Source organism: Mustela nigripes, unplaced genomic scaffold (genome assembly GCF_022355385.1).
Source record: "Mustela nigripes isolate SB6536 unplaced genomic scaffold, MUSNIG.SB6536 HiC_scaffold_148, whole genome shotgun sequence".
Lineage (NCBI taxonomy): Eukaryota > Metazoa > Chordata > Mammalia > Carnivora > Mustelidae > Mustela > Mustela nigripes.
The window spans coordinates 6,887,736-6,895,195 of NW_026739562.1; the positions used below are offsets into that span (position 1 = coordinate 6,887,736).

The following is a 7,460-nucleotide window of genomic DNA, read 5'->3' on the forward strand; positions in this document are numbered from 1 at the left end:
CGGTGGGTGTGATGCTTATGTATTTTTATTCAGGGCGTACACACACAGGCATATGCATATCTTTGTGTTTTAGATGGGTTTCCAGGCAAGTTCAGCTGAGACCTCTATCCTGATGCATGGCCCCAGGTTCCTGCCATCTTTGCCCCACCACGTGGCCCCCTTGGGGCCCAGAGAGCATCTCAAACAGAAAGCAACCCCCACCCCCGGGGCAACACAAGCCAATGAGGTCTGCCCCCAACCCAGCAGTTAATGACTGATCTGCTTCTCTGCGACAGGTGGGCATCTCCTGGACGGCCCAAGCTGGCAGTGGCCAGGCCATCTGACACCATCATCAGAGTGACTTGAAACCTTTGACTAGGGCACCTAGAAACAGGCTTGATCCTTTTCCAGACCTCTCAACACCGGCCACCCAGGTAAGGGAGTTCGGGCTTGTCCAGCATGGGGTTCTGTGACTGTGTCTATTGTCAGTGTTGCTAAGAGAAACATCAGCAGGGCACCTGTTGTTCTTTATCACAGTGGTCTCTTTCATACCCTTCATTAGCAGGAGAGTCCACGGGTTTAGGCTCTAAAGTCTAGCAGACCTGGGTTCAAGTCCTGGAACTATCAATTACTAGCTGTGTGACCTTGGGCAGGTTCCTCAGCCTTTCTGTGTCTCAGCTTCCTTGTCTGTCAAACAAGGAAGCAACAGCACCCACCTTCTGGGTTTGTGGTGAAGATAAAATAAGGTTATAGGCAGAAAAGGCTTAGAATAGGACGGACACGTAGTAAGCTCGGAATGCAAGAAATGCTAAATGTTACTAATTGTAATTCATTCCTTCTCGTGTTGATGGTCTGTCTCCTGCCCTAGAAGGTGAAGTCCATGAGGGCAAGGGCTCATCTACCTTATTCTTAGTTGAATCCCCAGATCCCAGCATGGTAAACTGGCTTTGATCTGTTGAGTGAATGACAGTGTGAAGATGCCTTGTCTGTTTTATGCAGAACCTTCGGGACAGTCCTTGAAGGTCCTTGCATGAGTCTGGACATTGGTTTGATTGTGTGTGACAAAATCCCCCAATAATAGTCCTTTCAATAAGAGAGATATTGATTTTTCTCTAAGTAAAATTCTGAGCTAGGAGGATTTTTCCTCACAGAAGCATTAGGGTCCCAGCTTTCTGTACCTTGGGGCTTCACCATCGCTGGTCTACATGATCCACGATGGCTCAAGACAGCCTCTCCATTCTACTCAGTAAGGAGGAAACCAGAAGAGGAGAGGATGCCACTTCCTTTAATAAAGGGTACATACGTCACTTGCATCCATGCCCCATTGGCCAGAACACAGTCACATGGCCCACTTAGCTGCAAGGGATGCTGGGAATTATAGTCTTCATTCTGGGTGGCTGTCTGCTCAATTGCGGCTCTATTTCAAATGAAGAAGGGGAAATGGACACTGAGGGACCCTCTGCCTTGATCCACCCCTTTATTTACCTTTCCTCCCTGCTTCCTCTCTCTGGCAACCAGTGATCATTTTACCATCCCCATACTTTTGCCTTTTCCAGAACATCATATAATTGGAATCATAAAGTAGGTAGTCTTTTCAGACTGGCTTCTTTTCACTTAGCAATGTGCCTTTAAATTTCCTCCATATCTGGGGTGCCTGGGTGGCTTAGTTGGTTAAGCATCTGCCTTGGGCTCAGGTCATGATCCCAGGGTATTGGGATAAAGCCCTGATTGGTGGGGGGGGTGTCCGGCTCAGCAGGGAGTCTGCTTCCCTCTCCCTCTGCTTCTCCCCTCTGCTTCTGCTTTCTTTCTTAAATAAACAAAGTCATTAATTAAAAAATTATTTAGAAAATTAAAATTAAAAAAATATATATCTTCCATGTCTTTCAATGGTTTGATGGCTCATTTCTTTTTATTTTAACATTCCATTGCCTGTACCACTTCTTACTGACCCATTCACTTCTTGAAGGATATCTTGGTGGCTCCCGATTTTAAGTGATTGGAACTAAAGGTGCTCTTCAGTCTCCTGCGGGTTTTTGTGTGGATATGAGTGTGAGCCCACTGGGGCAGCACCTTGGAGCAAGTTAAGAATATATTTGGCTTTTTAAGACACTGCCAAACTGCCTTCCAAAATGGCTGCACCGTTTTGCGTTCCCACTAGCAATGAATGAGAGTTCCTGTCACTCCACATTCCCATCAGCAGTCGCTGCTGTCAGTTTTGTGCATCTGGGTCCTTTTGTCAAATGTGTTGTGGCATGACCCCGTTTTAGAGTTGGGGATTATAAAATTTGGAGGGGCAGCTTGCCTAAAGTGGTAAGGCAGATAAGAGATTCCAGAACTTTCCCCAGCCTATTTGACATGTGAGTCCAATACTCTCCTGCCACCCACTGCCTTCCCCACCCCCCTGCCCTGGGCTTCTGCCTATGGCCGTCTCCCTGAGACTACGGACCAAAGCCCTGGGGTGATTCTTCCTGCCCCACGGTCAGGAGTGGCTGCTTTCCAGAGCTCTTATTCATTGTTTAGTGTCAGTGATCCCTACCCAAGCCCAAGGTCAATGAGGGAGAGCAATGAGAGCTGGGGACAAAGTGAGTGGACTTGAGCCAAAGTTAGATGAGCCAAAATACAACCCTAAGAGGGGGCCAGGCGGCCAGGAAGGCTGGGATGCAGGCAAGTCCTGCCAGACTACTGGCCTCTGGCCAGTCCTTGAGTCTGAGGGCCCCCAGGCTCAACTGCGGAAGGCTGGAGCTGCCGCCCAGATCATCAAGAACCAGGGAAGGACCAAAAATGCAGGGGAGAAATGCCAGACTGAGGTCAGATGCCACCTCAGTTGGGAACCAATCCTCAACTTCAACCTGATGAAGCAAGACAAGCAAATTATTTGCTTTTTATTGGTTTCCAATATATTGATAATTTGGTGTTCAAGGCAGACTTGAATCCAAGGCTGAAATGGTGCCCCTGCCTGTGTCCTCTGCTTCCCTCCTTGGGGTTTTCCATCCTGGGGCATGCACACCCCACGGGGGTGGTGGGGCAGTGACCAGCAGCTCCAGACGCACAGCCCGCTCATTTCCAAACCTGTGAAAGGAGAGCGTCTTTTTCCCAGGAGCTCCAACAAAAGTTCCAGAGTTGAAGTTTATTGGCTGGTCTCCAGTCACGTGACCATTCTGACCAATTAGTGAAACAAGGAGGAGAGAATGCGCTGATTGGCCGGACTGGGTCAGGAGTGGGTCATGGTAGGGCAGTGTGTGCTGTTGGGGGGTGGTGGGCAAAGAATTGGCCTGACTTTGGGAGAGGACAGGAACCCCAAAGGGAAAACCCCGGTGCTGTTTCCTGACAGAAGAAGAAGCGTTAGGCAGTGAAAACAACAGATGACCCTGTTGGTGTCATGGCAGGGGGCGGGAGACGCGGAGCAAACGGGTCCTTCCTGTAGCTAGCAGCACCAGGGTGGCCTTTCTGTGACTGGCGTACTTCGGGCTCTGTGGATCTGGTATCTGAAAGCCCGATCTGTGCGTGCAGTTCACACATACGTACTCATGCACTCACACACACCGTGTATCTGCAGGTGACGCTTCACCTTCAGGAAGGACTGTCCCCGAAAGTCCTTCCCACACGGAGTCCGGGTGCCCCCTAGCAGCCCCCCGCGTTTCAACCACCCCACATTTGGCTTCCTTGGGTTCCCCCCCACTTGCTGGGAGGACATTTTCCTTTCTCCTCCTACTTCCTCGTGGCTGGGGAAAGTTTCTTAAGCTCCTCTCAGCGGGTGTTTGCCCGAAATGGGTTCCCAGAAGACCCCAGCCTTGCAAGGCTTCCTTCCCAAACAAGCAACCGCAGCCCTCCCCTCAGCCGCGGCCACTCCAAGGTGACTCAGGGCGTGGGGGTTGGGGGGGGGGCGGGAGAAGGAGGCAGCCTCTGACCCAGCAGGAGCCCCATCTCTGGGAAGCCCAGGGGCCTCAGTGGGGTTCCAGGGTACCCGAGAGTGGGCGGTCCTCTCCGCAGCAGCTGACATCCGCCGTTGCTGCTCTGTTATGCATTTAGGGTGCGGTGTATGATTTCATTAGAAAAAAGAGCGTTCTGCAGGAAAAAGATCTAAAACCACAGCATACGATGCTGCCTCCCAGGCAGCCGCGGCCAAGTGCTTTTTATGTTCTCTCCTTTGCTTGACTTCGGTCAACCACAAACCTCCTTGCCCTTCCCAGTCTCTCTCTCTCTCTCTCTCTCTCTCTCTTTCTCAGTGTCTCTCACCTGTGGATTCTGCAGCTCTGACTCACCACACAGACCAGCTCAGCATTCAGCACCCCTTAGCCTTATATGGTGCGCTCAGTGCTGCTGGGTCAACGAATGTTCATTCATTTCTTCGGAGGGGGCTGGTGCGTTCCTACCACATCCCCAACGTGGTTTTAGGTGCCGGGGATCCAGAGTGAGCCAAGTGGGAAGGTCCCTGCTCTCTCCTCTGGTAGATCCCCTGAGGGCAGGACCCTTCCTCTGGGTGTCTTGTCCCCCCCATCCCTTGTCTAGCACCTCATTCAGTGCTGAACCGCAGCTGAACTTGGTGAGTGTCTGTGGGTTGCTTATTTTCCACACTATTTTTCAAAGCTCCCACTTATGATGGATGCCGCAGAAATATTGAAACGGCTTGGCTCTCACTGTCCAGGACTCCAGAGTGTAAGAGGCAGCTGGCGATAGGTCCTGGAGGAGGGGAGGCCATGGTTAGAGACCCAATCTGGGAGTGCTCTCCAGTAAATGGAAAGAATTGGCCAGCCTTCACTCCCACCATACCTCGCGCATCGAAAACACCTCAGAGGTCAGCCTCCTAAGGGGCTCCCAGCCTGTGAGAGGGAAACAGACATGAAAGCAAATCCCTGACCTATAAGGTAGAGCGTAAGAGGGTTCGGACTTGCTGGTTCCAGGGCCAGATCAAGAGGTCACTTCTGGGCGGTGACGGCGATGGGAAGTCAGAGAATGTGGTACATTCCAGCTGGGCTTGAAAACGGGGATGGGCTACGGGACCCGCAAGGATGTTGGGAAGGGCATCCCAGGAGAAGGCAACAGTGAGAGTAAAAGCCTGGAGGTGAGACCCTGGGGCTTGGAAGATGGTGCCAGGCAGGAAATGAGATGAGGGCAGACTGCTTCCTCCCTGCTGGCCTCCAGGCTTGGCTGTGCAGGCCTATGGCCGTCCTCAAGTCTGCCTTAAGCCTGGTTTTAGAGTCAAGTGTCTCTTCCATTTTCCTTCTTTTCTCCCAAGCCTCAGGAAGGGAATTGTGGAGGGCCCATCGAAAGAGGGGCTGCTGCACAGGGACTGAGAGGAATGAATTCCTCCATCTCCAAGGTCCTTTGTAGAATGGAGAAAAGATGTTCACCTGCAGCTTCATAAGGTGTGACAGGGCCAGAGCTGGAAGTCAGAAGACTTGGTCTCCTGTCCCAGCCCTGCTACTGATGTCCCCAATCTCCCTGTCCTATACTTTGTCGGTTGTAAAATAAGGGGGAGGCCTCTCCCAGCTTTAGGGTTTTCTTCCAAGTCACACCTGGGTGCAGATCCTAGCTCTGCTAGTAGTATGGCCTTGACCCTCTGAGCCTCAGTGTTCCCATCCATAAATTGGGGGTAATGATGCTGTCCATCTCACCATCCTGATGTGGAGATTTCATGAGATGACTAAGTGACAGAAGGTGCTTATCAGTGTGCCTGCCAGAGGGTCAGTACTTAGTGATAGCACTCATGCTCTTTGTGTTCTTATTATTTATATTTTCAGTTTTATGCCTCTGTGGGAGGAATCCTCAGTAGAGTCTTAGGTGTTCAGGTGCCTAGAGGGCAGCTTAAGTCCATGTCCCCCAAAATATGGTGATCGGGCCAGGTCCTACCCCTCCCATCTCCAGATCAGGGTAGAGCGGCCTTCCTCAAAGTCACATTCATTTACTCAATCATCAAATGTTAACCCAGGCTGTGAGCCTGGGCCTCTGAAAGTTGAACAGTTCAGCCACACTCCCTGCTCTCAGGGGCCCAGTCTATACTTGAGGCAGCCTCTGCTCTCCCGCTGGCCCCACAGACACCATCAGCTGCAGGACCTCATGCCCAGCACGGCTGTGCTCCAGTCTGCAGGCTGGAGCCCTGGGGGAAACCCCACCCCCACCTCCCAGGCTCCTGGAGCTTTCACAACCCTTCCTTTTCCATCTCGGGGCTAAGGCCTGGGTGAAAAGCGGAAGAACATAACACAGCTGACCCAGCACCGCACCCGGGCCAGACCGTCTGCTTGGATTGCCAGGCTCTGCTTCAGCATTCTGCAAACTAAGTACTTTGGAGAAGAAGAAGAAGGACTTGCTGCTGGGCGTGGGTCGCATGGCTGTGTTTCATTCACAGCCCCGTTAATGCCTGTTTGGATCCCGAATTGCAAGAGGTTTTGGAAATTTCTGGGGAACATGATGCCTGCAAGTTGGAAGGTACCAGGGGGCCCAATCGACCCTGTGCTCATCTGGTCCTCTCCTGGTGGCTGTGGGCTGTGGGCCCTATGCTCACCTGGTCCTCTCCTGGTGGCTGGTGGCTGTCTGGCCGCCAGCATCCAGGACAGAGTGAGGCACGTGGGGCTTTAGCCAGCGGCCGGTGAACAGAGGGACAGATGACAGGGGACTGCCTGTAATACATGCTTGCCTAGTCTCGGTCCAAGTTTCCAAGGTGGCTGGAGACATCAGGCTCTGGCTTCGTTTGCCTGTGACAATTTGATTTTGGCTCCTTGGCAACATCATGGTTTTCAGGCCATGGAGCAGACTCAGAACGAGTAGTTTGTGAACTTGTCAGTTTCTTAGCAGCGGCGATGGCAGGAGGCGGCACAGTGCACGGTCCTGATCTAAGGTGGGAGCTCGCCTGTCACCGCTCACAGCCAAGTTCAGAGCTCAACTCCAAGGCTGGGTGAACTTGGCCATGGTACTTAGTCTCTCCCAAATTCTGTTTTCTCATCTGGAAAATGATAGCGCTAATAGCATCCAACACATAGGGCTGTGATGAGCTTAGATTAAATAATGGGTGTACAAACACAGAGCAGAGCTCTGGGCACGTGGTGATCACACCAGAAGGATGATGATGGTGTATTTAAAGACCCCTACCGCTATTTGTTGCCTAAACTTCTCTCTTCCAAACAGATTCTTGCAGACGGCTTTGCGTTTTTAAAACAAAAGTTATTTTTTAAAAAGTCAGTGTTAACAGAAGTAATACACAGTCCTTAACAATTTAAATGATCCAGAAGGGTTTAAATTAAAAAGCAAATCTCAAATACCCGCCCTCCCCCCCGCCAGCAGGCTCCTTCCCTTTCCTAGCTGCATTTTTCTTTTTAATGTACAGCTTCCAAGTATGGAACTTTCCTTCCTTTTTTCTCCCCAAGAGCAGGGGATGGGTGTGCCTTCAGGTAGGGATGGTGGCCAGGTGGCTGTTGTATTGAATTTCTGTCAGGGCTTCAGTGGTCCCATTGGAGTAGGGGGTAGGGAGGGGTGGGGGAAGGGCA

General features: G+C 51.5%; 1 protein-coding gene across 5 annotated transcripts in view; it reads left to right on the forward strand.

The window, feature by feature from the left end:
* LOC132008465 (tetraspanin-18) overlaps window positions 1–7,460 on the forward strand; it is a 178,025-nt gene that overhangs the window by 121,147 nt on the left and 49,418 nt on the right. For 4 of the 5 annotated variants that reach the window (XM_059387113.1, XM_059387118.1, XM_059387114.1 and 1 more), the window contains exon 3: window positions 276–413. The exons of the other annotated variant lie outside the window; for it this stretch is intronic. The gene's annotated coding sequence lies outside the window, so the exon portion shown is untranslated. The remainder of the gene's footprint in view (window positions 1–275; window positions 414–7,460) is intronic. 5 annotated transcript variants of the gene reach the window in all.